Source organism: Natator depressus, chromosome 24, assembly GCF_965152275.1.
Source record: "Natator depressus isolate rNatDep1 chromosome 24, rNatDep2.hap1, whole genome shotgun sequence".
Classification (NCBI taxonomy): Eukaryota; Metazoa; Chordata; order Testudines; family Cheloniidae; genus Natator; species Natator depressus.
This window is the reverse complement of record NC_134257.1, coordinates 6894924-6907644: the sequence shown is the minus strand read 5'-3', so window position 1 is coordinate 6907644 and position 12721 is coordinate 6894924. Positions and strand designations below refer to the sequence as shown.

The window sequence follows — 12721 nt, the reverse complement described above, 5'->3', positions numbered from 1 at the left end:
TCATCACCCTTAACTCTAGGGCACAAGTCAAAAAAAAATCATCTTCCTCTTTTTTCATGAACCCAATTTTTTTGCCATTCCTCTTTTAAATTTATCTGTATTGGCTTTTGAATTCCTGTTTACTCAAGAATATTGCTACTATGTCAATCCTTCCATTTCTTACAGCATTTTTCACTGCTTTGGCCGCCATTTTGTTCCCCGTTATCCCAAGATGCACTGGGATCCAAACTAATGCTACATGTATCCCCACCTGCACTAATTCTGTTATTAGAAATATAATTTCACTGATTAAATCACTTCTACCTACTGAGACACCTTTTTTTATCACTGTTAAGACGAGAGATTGAATTTTAGAAAATGACCGCTGCTGCTGGGCGTATATCTCAGATTCAGTTTAACACTAACATTGTTGCTACTAGTTTGGCTGTCATGACAGCTACATAATGAGATACTCTTTTAGATGTTCTAATTCCCAATTTTGGTCTACAATATGCCATCCTTACTCTTCCTGTGTTTTTCTTTTTTCAACCCATCTGCATACATTTGACAAAACCAACTCCACTTTTCATCTATATATTGGTACACTTCCTTTCCCACAGGATCTCTTCCCAAAATGTTTATTTCATCTGCAATAATAACTAAACAAACAAGCTAATATATTTTTGTCCATTTCCCACACTTCCATAGTGCATGACAACCCTCTTCAATGATTTCCCTTATTCTCTTTCTATTGGGGCGAACATCCCCCAAATACGTATGAATGTCTGAAACCCTGAAGCGCAGAAAATAATCCACATAAGTTTCAGTCCAAAGAAGGGCTTGTCCCATCCATCCAGATATGAGAAGAAAGATTCCTTTTAAAATACACACTCTGCTGTCACACAGGCACACCCAGAATTTATTGCGTAATTAATTTTAGGGGCAGCTGAATATTATTCCCCAGGTTTCCCTGCTGGCTGTCAGAGTAAGATTTTGAATGCGGTTATTCATATCTCCTGTCCCTCTCCTTTGTCACACATGTTGCCCCCACAGAACTTTAAGAGGAAATATGACATCTTCCTCTCCACGTGATAAAGTCTTTCATCAAGAGATCCATTAACTAACAGGCATCTACCATTCTCAGAGCATCAAATTTGCATGACTGAAGAAAGCCAGAAAATGTCCTACCAGATAGCTTGGGTGATTCTATTCTGTCTGCGGAGTAAGTATTTTAGCCTGATATTTCATGTTTGTTTTCTACCTTGACACAAAAAATTACTTTCATGTGCAAAGATCTTCTGAAATGCGGGTAACACCAAGAGGAGCTGATGGGGAGAGCTAAACAGTCATAGGATTTAGTTCACCAACTAAAATACTAAGAGAGGTAATGAAATATTGTGTTGTGCTCCCCACAGCACCTTGAATATAGTTTAACATTTTGGATACTGTAAAGGATTGTTGTTCAAAATCCAGTTCTCTTTTATGCTCATGTATTTTATAAAGGCTTCCAGGGGCATTCGTCTTTTTTTATAGGTGATCAAAGAGATGATTTTAAGCCTGAAGGTCTAAGATAATAAAGCACTCCCTTTCATGTACAATTTTGGTCAAATAACATTCATTTTATTGTTTTTAATTCTGATTCAAAGGTTAATATGAATCGGAGACTGCAGTCTAGTGGATAGAGCAGAGGATCCAGGAGTCAGAACACCTGGGTTCTATTCAAAATCATGTCACTGATTTGTGGGATCCTGTCCAAATCTCTCCACTTACCTGTGATACAGTTTCTCCACCTGTACACAGGGATAATATTTCATCATCTCACAGGAACACTGTGAGGCTTAACTCATTAATAGCTGCAAAGCAGTTTGATTATCATGTGACAGGTTCTCAGTGCCAAATATTATTAGAGTGACCAGATAGCAAGTGGGAAAAATCAGGACACCTTTTTTTTGTGGGGGTATAGTTGTGTATATAAGACAAAGCCCCTAATATTGGAACGGTCCCAATAATATCGGGATGTCAGGTCACCCTAAATATTATTTAGTAGTATGATTGGGAGGTTTAATTAATTGTGATAAGTGCTTCAATGTCTTTGCATGAGAGGTGATATAGATGTGCAAAGGGATTGATTAGTATCCATGGGTGCAGAGTGATTATTGTTTGTGTTACAGCTATGCTACACTTGACAATATGGCAAAAATACTATATTAGAAAAAAAAATGTCAGCAACGTCTGTTTAGTTTAAAATACATCAATTTTCCTATAGTGTATTTGAATCCTAAGAAAATGCATAAGTACAAAAATAAAGTTAATCCACCCCCCATTTTTAAAACAATGGTCATTTTGCTTGGAGCAGATGATGTGTTATATTGAATATATTGCAATGGGTTAGTCTCTTACAAGTGATTATTGGATTCAGGTTTTTGTGTTCCTTTTTATAGTGACTACTTCACGGGAAGGGATATTGATCCAGCAGAGCCCAGCACAGATCTTTCTGGCCTCTGGAGAAACTGCACGGATAGACTGTAAGCTTTCAACAAGAAGTCAGTATATATACTGGTACAAAGAACTTCAGAATGGAAGTTTGCACAGGATTTACCAGAGTTATGAGTTTTCTGCAGCTCCACATGAAAAATACTCGAGTACAGTGAACATTCCAGCAAAAACGTTTACTCTGATTATAAGTAACGTACAAAGAAATGACTCTGGGGTGTATTACTGTGGCCTTGTTGTATACATACATCTGAACTTTGGGAATGGGACCAGGCTAATTGTCACAGGTGAGTTTCCAGTGGGACAATTCCAGAGGTCTGCGGGGTTCTGAGCAGAGCTGTAACTAGGCATTTTAGTACCTGGGGCAAGCCCTACTGGATTTTGTCTTGCCTTGGTGGCTGGGCTGGCTGGGGTTGCTGCGGGGATGGCCCAGCCATTGGCTCCAGAGCCGATCCCTGAGAGCTGCCCCAGCCCTTTGCAAGGCAAGCCACAGCCAAGCGGGGTCAGGGCAGGTGGAGCCCAACTGAGTCATGTTTCTCCCGGCCCTTCTGCCTCCTGCTGCGCCGGAGAATTTTCCAGCCAGGCTCCCGCAGGGATAAAAATGGCTGTCGGGTGCTGCGGTGACTCAGAGCTGAGCTGAGCTTCCGAGCCCAGATCCCCGAGCACCAGCCTCTGCCGTGAGCCCAGACCACAAGCCACGCCTATAAGCCCCCTGCTGCTGCTGGCATCCTGCACCATCCAGTGCCAGGCTGAGGGGCTCGCTGTGCTGGGGATCCCCCAGCTTCCAGATCAGGGTGGGGGTGCTGCACCCGCTGCAGAGGCCAGGGACAGCTGACTGCATTCCCTGCTTGGGCAGCTCCAGCAGTGGGGCCACCAGGGGGTCTGAGAGCTGGGAGACAGAAGCCTACAGGGGAGAGACAGGAACAAGGACAAGGGTGGCTCGGGGCAGGTGCAGGGGAGCAGGTGGGGACAGTGACTGAGGGGCTGTGGGGGGAGTTGGGGAAGCCAAGAGCTGTGGTTGAAGGGGAGCCTGGGAGGCAGGTATGGAGAGACCTTGAAGGCCCCTGAAGGGCTTGGCAGAGCTTTTGGGGCCCTCGTGGGGAGGGAGCTGAACGGCCAGGAGGGATCCGATCTTTTCTTTCCACCCCATTTTTCCATCCCTGTAGCTTTGTGCCCTGAGCAGCTGCCCCGCTTGCCCCATCCTGGTTACGGCCCTGGTTCAGAGACAGAATTTTGCAATTGTGATTATCTGACCACCCTCCGCCCCGTTTCGGTTTTAAGTCATCAGTATTTATGCTGAGAGGCAGAACGATCTAGGTAGTGGATACTGTATGAGACTGTGAATTAGGAAACCAGGATGGTAATCCTGAATCATTGCCCACCCATCACTCTGCTACTAAAATGGTGTCATGACTCTTACCTCGCCTCGCAGAGTGCTTTGATATCTAACTACTGATGAGAAGTGCATCAGCGCCAGCTGTTATTACTGTCCTACCTTCTGATAGTCACGCTCACGGATTGTACCTAGTGGAAACCACCTGAGCCTGGGCCCTAATGCATCTTCCTGCTGGCCTTAAAAAACTTTATTAATCTGGCTCTTTACCAGGCATTCACTGAGCTTCATGAAAAGATTCCCGCCGTGTGGTTTCACAGGGAAGCGTTTTTCCTCCAGAAGCTCAGCAGGAGTTGAACATAAGAATACAGTGTAGTAAAGAAGTGTCTACCCTCTGCAGGTATTCAGAATATTGAGACTATCAAGAACCCAAGGGAACTGTTTGGAGTGGGACGAAGGAGTGTAATGGGATGAAATTAATAAGAGAAATCCCCTTCATGCAAGGGAAGTCCCACCATTTAAGACATGTAAGACTAGACTAGACAATGCACTAGATACTTAAAATATTCCCCACTGGCAGGGGTAGGAGCTGGGTAGGGTCTAGCTGAGATACCGGTAACAGGTCTTTCCAATCTCTAGTTTGGGTGACTCAACTCTCTTTTAGATGCCTCTGAGCCGAGCCTTTCCATCCTGGTTCCCTCCAACCCAGAGGATGCTGAGCTTCCCCCCGTCATTCCTCTGCTCTGCCTGCTCTCTGATTTCACTCCTCCCTGGAGTGCTGTTCTCTGGGACACTGGGGAGCAAGTGTCTGAAGGTCAGATGGATACTGGAGCCATAGATGGGAATGGGGACTTTAGTGTTTGGAGCCTAATGACAATCCCTTCTGAGACGTGGAACCAGAAGACGAACTGCATTTGTACAGCCAAGGAGAGCAGCACAGGGAGAAGCATCAATGCTACAGTCTCCAAGGAAACAGGTCGAGTATCGTATCCTATCTAACCTGTTCTCTCTCCCAAGACATTTATATATGGTGTCTGGTGAAAATTTCACCTCAAGTCAGGACAAATATACAGATTTAAAGGGTTACTGCTGAGCTAAAGAACTAAAGTAGTGGGGACTAAGTATAAAAACTACCTTGAGGGCTTGAATTGTGGGAGAGACAAGGTAGGTGAGGTAATATCTTTTATTGGACCAACTCTGTTGGCGAAAGAGACAAGTCTGAGCTACTCAGAGCTCTTCTTCAGGCCTGTGTAGCTCAAAAGCTTGTTTCTTTCACCAACGGAAGTGGGTTCAATAAAAGATATGACCCCACCCACCGTGCCTCTCTAATATCCTGGGACCAACACAGCCAAGGCATCAAATTCTGAAAGAACGTTCTGGTAGCTCCCCTGTCACCCGCTTTTCCTCGCTCTCTCTTAAAACCATTTTTCTGTTTTATTCAATGAGCAGTGGTAAGAAGAGGGATCTGTGGCAAAACTGCCCCTAGATCTTTCTCCTAAGGGGCCTGCTTGAAAGCCCATTGAAGTCAATGGAAAGATTCACATAGACTTAGGGTGACCAGACAGCAAATGTGAAAAATTGGGACAGGGGGTGGGGGGTAATAGGACCCTGTATAAGCAAAAGACCCAAAAATCAGGACTGTCCCTATAAAATCGGGACATCTGGTCACCCTACATAGACGTCAGTCAGTCTTGGGTCAGGCGCTATCTAAGCACTTCTTCTACAAGTGTTTGAAGAGTGTTAATGCCAAGGAGACAGGAGAATGGTTTGGGGGGCTCTGAGATGGAATAACTAGGACAATGGGAGTGAACTGAGCAAAGGAAAAAGTAGGATGAATATCCAGGATTCCCGATAATGAGATCTATTGAGTTGTGGGAGTGTCTCTCAAGTGACAACGATGAAGCCTTATTTAAAGTTGGACTGGATAGAGCACTAGTGATTATACTGTAGGGACTAGCCAGGGAGGTGAACTACAGGAGACCCACAATCACAGGCCTTTGCTATCTCTAACATTTATGATTCTGCGATGCTCCCTAAAATGGTTTTCATTCTAATTCACTTTAACTCACTCTAGTCGTCAGTGGAACAGAGATTCTCAGACTGGATCAGTGATTCTTAGGCTGAAATAAATCACCTCTTGATAAAATAATTTACAGTGCAGGCAAGCAGAGTTAATAAATAAAAAGACTTAGCTTACCTTGGGCTACCAATGGCCTGAATCCTGCACCAAGTGGTCAACTAGCCCCACTGGCGCCACCTCCAGGTGGGGAGTGTGACAATGACCTGAGATGGTGGATTTTGGAGGAAAGGCCTCCCTTCGCTTGTGCACGGCGTTCCATGAGAAGTAGATGACACGGACCCACTCTTCTGCATGGGATTTTTTCCACTAACAAATCTTTGCTCTGCACCTAACGTTGTTCTTTTCTCTCTGCAGATGAGGCCTGGAAAGAAAACTGCAATGATGTGTTATATGTTGGGCTGTCTTGTATTTTCATCCTTGTCGTCATCCAGCTGCTGATCCTGCTCTTCAGAAAGTGTCCAACCAGAGGTAACTTGTTTATAACTCTATCTGCTAGGAAGCAACCATTCATCACATATCCCTATAACTGTCCTTTTGTTCTTCTCCAGCAGGGAGAGCTGTGCAAACAGGGAATCAAATACCTATGAGGCACATTCCACAGGTAACGTGCTTTTTTAGCCACTGGCACGTCAGAAAGATACAGTATATTAATAGGGTGTTAAATCAGTGTCCTGGCCAAATTCCGACATTGGTGGCTACATTCCGACTACCTGATTTCCTCTGACGTTCACATGAAGAAGCTATCCTTTCATTTCCCTCCTAATGTAGACAGCAACTGCTTTGTAGGGTTGCCAGTGCAGAATTGCTATTGTATTACCATATTCCCGCCTGCCCGAGTGGTGGATGAAGCAGTGCTTTTTATGCTTCTTTATGAGTTTTACATGGACCAAAAAAGAAAAAAGTCTGAACAATTGGTCACATTCATCCAAATGTTGCTCCAAGTTACATGGTCATAAATCGAGTTACCCCCTCATTGGCATTAGTGGAATTACTCAGATCAACATTGGTCTGGCAGAATTTGCCCAAAATATTTTTCACTCTCCCATAATTCAAAAGCAGGCCAACTAATGGTCTGCACGCTTTTAAAAAAAATCACATCAGGGCCCAGACTAGACGTTAAAACATTTAATCCTTCTAGCAATTTTGAGAAGGAAAGAAGAGTGAAAATAGGAATTTAGAATGGAACAGCTCTAACAAGAGGGAGCGGTCTAATTCTTGTAGCATATTCATTGATGCAACTCCAATCCCACCTGCTTCTTGTGGTAATGGAGATGAGAATTTAGCTTGTGGTTACTACTGCCATCTTTGGGATCACATTTCTCTGCCATTTGCAACAGCCCATTGACTTCAGTGAAGTTACTATGGATTTACACCAGTGTAGATGAAATCCGAATCTAACCTCTTTTCTGTAAAGCGCTTCTACACAATATTCTGCTCTCACTTACATTAACATAAAATTGAATTCCACTGACTTCAGAGGAGTTACTCTAGTTTTACAACAGTGTGAGTAAGAGTAGAATTTAGTTTCTTATCTGGTTACCTAATAAGTAGTACTAGTTAAATGTATGAGATTATAGAGTAGCATTAAGAATATTAATATCTGGTCTTTCCTTTTTCTATTCCAGACCGCGTATGCAGCTGTGAGGTACAAGAAATGAAAAGTCCCTTTTTAACTGACATGGTCTGACAAAATTATTTATAGGGTTTAAAGAAGCTATGCATGAGGGGAAAATGAAAGTGAAAGAGAATTTCTGAGTCTAATGTCTGCACTTTACTAATTACTAAAATGTGAGGTGGCTGGGCTTAAAATACAACTTGTTATAAATGTACCAGTCTCCAAACCCTTTTTGACACCACATATTTAAATAAATTGTTTTCTTTTTGGTTATTGTGGAGAATTACTTGCTCTGTTATCCCCACATCATTAGTGTCAGTGGGAGCTTCGCCATTGGCTTCTGTGAGCATAGGATCAAGCCTTTAAGCAGGATTGTTTTACATATTTACACAAGGGATTTGATTCTATATTCTTTGTGCCCCCCAAAGTCCTACTGAAGTAGATGGGAGCTTGGGGTACACCGGAAAGCAGAATGGGGCTTTAAGACTTACGAGATGTTTCGTTATCTTTGCATAATCTCCAATTATTATCATCATTAAAAAAAAAGTTACATTTTTTGCATTTGTATTTTTTTTTAGTTACTCCTAAATCTAAGTTCCATTGCTATGATGGTGACATGGCTGGTATTATTCGGTGATGTGACTGTACAGCAGCCCACTCAAACTTCTGAAACATTTGATCACTTTTGCAACCGTTTTAGCAAATGAGAGAGAGGAGTGAAGTTGGTTCCCTGTTTGGACAGTTTTTAAATGTGCAGAACCAGGGAACAGACTGTTTATAGTGGGGGAGAGAGTTATCTCTGTCTCCCCCCATCTCTACCCCATACACATTACAAATACATTTTGGAACATTCTTACCCCCCAAAAAATGTAGGGGAAAAATCTGGCCAATTTCCCATGTAGAACAAGATTTTTAGATCTAATTTTTGCTAAGAGGCTGCCTTCAACATACAGTGGGACTGAAGCCCTGCATGTCCATCCTTTCTAGCTGTCCGAATGTGGTTTGGCTGGATGAAAATACACATCATGGCAAATCATAGGCTAAGTGAAAGAATAACTAGATACTAAAGAGAAAAGGAGGACTTGTGGCACCTTAGAGCCTAACAAATTTATCTGAGCATAAGCTTTCGTGAGCCACAGCTCACTTCGTCGGATGCATCTAGATATTAGCACCCAAACATAGTTTCAAAAGCCATGGGGATGTGTGTTGCTCCACTGCCACCTAGTGGTGAAGAGGCAGATGGTCTTTTCCCCAGTTATACTGAGACCATTTTACACGGCTCTCCATAAAGCCCTTTTGCATTGCAACAGGGCTGAACAGGGCCCTTGATGTGCATGAGAATCAGGACCAGAGTTTTCTCTTTAGAACTGGCCTCAGTTTGAAAAAAGGAAAAACCTGTAAGGCATCCTGCTAGGATTTTAGCGCCCTGCTAGTTTGACAGCTCTGGGGGCTGAAGCGTTGTATTTATCAAAGAGGCATGTTGTAATGAAAAGCAGGGAGCGGTTTCATGGGCGCAGTGGGGAAGGGAATGTTAACAATGAATTATGGTCCACGGTTTTGTGACAAAATATCGCTGGTGACTCTCATTATAACCAACACAAAGACTGTTTATTAACACATAGAATACAATTAAAGCATTTGAAGCTCGAGGAGTTAAGTGAAAACCTATTTTACCAATTGTTCTTATTCCTTTTCCTGTTATACAGAGTGTTTCATAGGGGGAAAATGCCTTGTTTAATGGGGTTTGTTTAATGGTATTAAATGTGGTAGCAACTGTTCTTGAGAAAAAGTCAATAGGGGTTCTAACAATGAATTTTTTGGTAGTCTCAGAGTGTGACCACCAACTCTCACTGGTGGCCGCACGGACACTTTCTCCTAGAATACTTAATTAACTTTAGGAAAAACAAATAAATATGCACATATACAAATACAAATCATGGTAATTTATTTATGTAAGGTGATCTTTCTGCTGACTCAATGCTGTGAACAGTGATATTTCTCCACTTGTGAGGTAACTCCCTTCTCTTCATGTGTCAGTATACTAATGCCTGCATCTGTAATTTTCACTCCATGCATCTGAAGAAGTGGGGTTTTTACCAACGAAAGCTTATGCCCAAATAAATCTGTTAGTCTTTAAGGTGCCACCGGACTCCTTGTTGTTTTTGCAGATACAGACTAACACAGCTACCCTCTGATAGTTGTATGTTTATTAATATCACTTTTCTCAGCAAGCCCCAGGACACTTTAAGCCCTGGATGGGGGGTTGGAGGAAGAGGCAGTGGGGGCCCGGGTGATGGGATGATGGATGGGGAGCTGGGGGAGGAATACACACACACACACACACAGACACACACGGAGAAAATAAAGAACAGAAAATCCAACTTCTGTCTGGGTCTTTCTTTCTTTCTTGCAAACTAACTGTTGGGAAAATCACAGGCATAGCACACTCTGAAAGCTGGCAAGATTGAACCGGAATTGGGCTAAAAGCATTGTTGATAGTGCAATGGGCTTCACGCACCGCTGGGGCACCTCCTCCTGGCTGCCTAGGGGATACACTCCTTCCAGGTCCAATGCCCTTTTCCTCACAGCATGGCTCCTCTCTCTCTCTGGAACTTCAGATACTCCTTCATGACTCAACCCTCCAGCCAGGTCACCATAGTCCTCCCCTTCTGGGTATTGAAGTCCCACTGGATGATCTGTCTCAGGCAGTCTTCTGGTCCACTGCCCAGACTGTGCCACTTCCCCAGTGGCTGGTAGGGGAACCCAGGCCCACCTCCCCATTACTCCAGGTTCCAATCCAGGGACCCTATATCTGCTTGCACCCAGACCCCTTTGCTGTTTCCCTTGGACACCATCCTACTTCTCTGCTCTTATCTTCTGGCCTCCCCATCTCTCTGACTTTAACAGCCCAAACTCCCTTCTTCCAGGGAGTTACTGCAGACTACTTCCATTGCAGCCTCTTTCTTTTTCTCTTTTTATGGCGAAGCAGAATAGTCAAGCCACCTCCCGCTGTAATTCCTCCATACGTAGCGGTTTATAGCCTCTCGCTCTGCCCGTGTCTTTCCCAGAATGTAACAGCGCCTTTTTAGTAATACTCCATTTCCTGATACTTTTACTAAACAACATAATGGTGGGTTTTTTATCTTAAGACTTTCGAATTCCTCAACAAACTTTTCCCTGTCTTTCTGAAAACCCTGACACACCCGTAAAAGGTGATCAATTGATTCTTCCACCGTACAGAATGAAGTTAGTTCATCTTTGTGTCATTTATTTGAATAAGAATTTTGTTTAGGGCACAATGGTCAGTTAATACTCAAAACAAAAGCACTTCAGGCCCTGAAGTATGTCATCATCCTTAACTCTAGGGCACAAGTCAAAAAAAATCATCTTCCTCTTTTTTCATGAATCCAATTTTTTTGCCATTCCTCTTTTAAATTTATCTGTATTGGCTTTTGAATTCCTGTTTACTCAAGAATATTGCTACTATGTCAATCCTTCCATTTCTTACAGCATTTTTCACTGCTTTGGCTGCCATTTTGTTCCCCCTTATCCCAAGATGCACTGGGATCCAAACTAATGCTACATGTATTCCCACCTGCACTAATTCTGTTATTAGAAATATAATTTCACTGATTAAATCACTTCTACCTACTGAGACACCTTTTTTTTATCACCGTTAAGACCAGAGATTGAATTTTAGAAAATGACCGCTGCTGCTGGGCGTATATCTCAGATTCAGTTTAACACTAACATTGTTGCTACTAGTTTGGCTGTCATGACAGCTACAAAATGAGATACTCTTTTAGATGTACTAATTCCCAATTTTGGTCTACAATATGCCATCCTTACTCTTCCTGTGTTTTTCTTTTTTCAACCCATCTGCATACATTTGACAAAACCAACTCCACTTTTCATCTGTATATTGGTACACTTCATTTTTAATACCTACTGTCTTTTTTATACCCTGACGTTTATAAAGTAAATCTAAATCCATGTTTAGTCATGCAACTTGCCATCCGTAGCTAATCTTCCCATGTCTAAAAGTTATGACTTTGTTCAGTTTTTCCTTGTCGTTCAACTCCTGCATCCACACGTACTCGAACAGCACGTGGAGCTCTCACACCATGCGCGATAGTTTGCCTATCAAATTATCAACGATCCTCATATATTTGTTTGGTGCTTTCATCACTGTGGTTCCCATTAACTTTAGCTCAGTAGTTTTATTCATAGTGTAACTGGCATTTTACTAGAAACTATCTGTAGTGAGCATATAAGTATTGTAATAAATGCACTGCACGCAATTTGTAGTGCCCGGGCTTATATTAAATCTAATTTTTTAAGTTCTGATTTTGACCCAAAAGCTTAGCAGCCACAGTCAACAACTGGTCTATTAAGGCTCTGTATACCATCAGCTCTGCTTTCTTATCTGCCTCCTAATTAGTCCCAACAAGACTTTTAAGCAGGTTAATCCTTCCTGTACATTTATCTTTAACATTGTTTATATGGTCTTTCCAAAGTAGTTTAGTATCATATACTACCCCTACGAATTTGATTTATCTATTTGTTCTACATTTACACGGAGTTTACATTCCTTTGTAACTTTCCTCGTCGTAAAGATCAGTCCTCTGGTTTTAGCAATGGAGAACTTGAAACCCCAGGCATTTCCTCAGTCTGAGGTCTCTCATGATGCTTTGCTGATTCTCTTTTATGCCACCACAATATTTCTGCTCCTCACACACAGAGCACAATCATCTGCAAACAAAGTGACACCTACCTGGCATTTCTTTGTTTTGAGAGATCATTTATCATAATATTAAATAATGTTGGGCTGATAACACTTCCCTGTGGTGCACCATTTTTAATAATGTACATATTCAATACAACTTTCCCAACTCTGACCTACACACGCTTTTTATTCAAAAATTGTCTAATCCACTCATACCTTATTTCCCTCATCCCTACTGCACCTACTTTGTACAATAAGCTTTCCCTCCATATCTTGTCACAGGCCTTTTCAGTATGTAGAAAGGCAGCTATCACCTCAGACTTTTTTGCATTTCCGTTTATAATTTAGCAATGTGATCAATGGTGCACACCAAGGTGGGAATAATAGCAGGGAATTCAGGTTCACATCCGAGGTGTTCAGGAATTAGTCAAAGCAAATGGAGGTGGTGATTGTCACAGGGGATATCATCTGGTTCCCTGTCTCTTGACTCGGTCT

The 12721-nt window shown here is 42.4% G+C and overlaps 1 long non-coding RNA gene across 1 annotated transcript; it reads left to right on the top strand.

Moving 5' to 3' along the window:
- Window positions 1-6264: 6264 nt before the first annotated feature.
- Window positions 6265-7605, top strand: LOC141977324 (uncharacterized). Its single transcript, XR_012636203.1, has 3 exons — window positions 6265-6353; window positions 6434-6486; window positions 7511-7605. It is a non-coding gene; the product is annotated as an uncharacterized LOC141977324 (long non-coding RNA).
- The last annotated feature ends 5116 nt before the right edge of the window (window positions 7606-12721 follow it).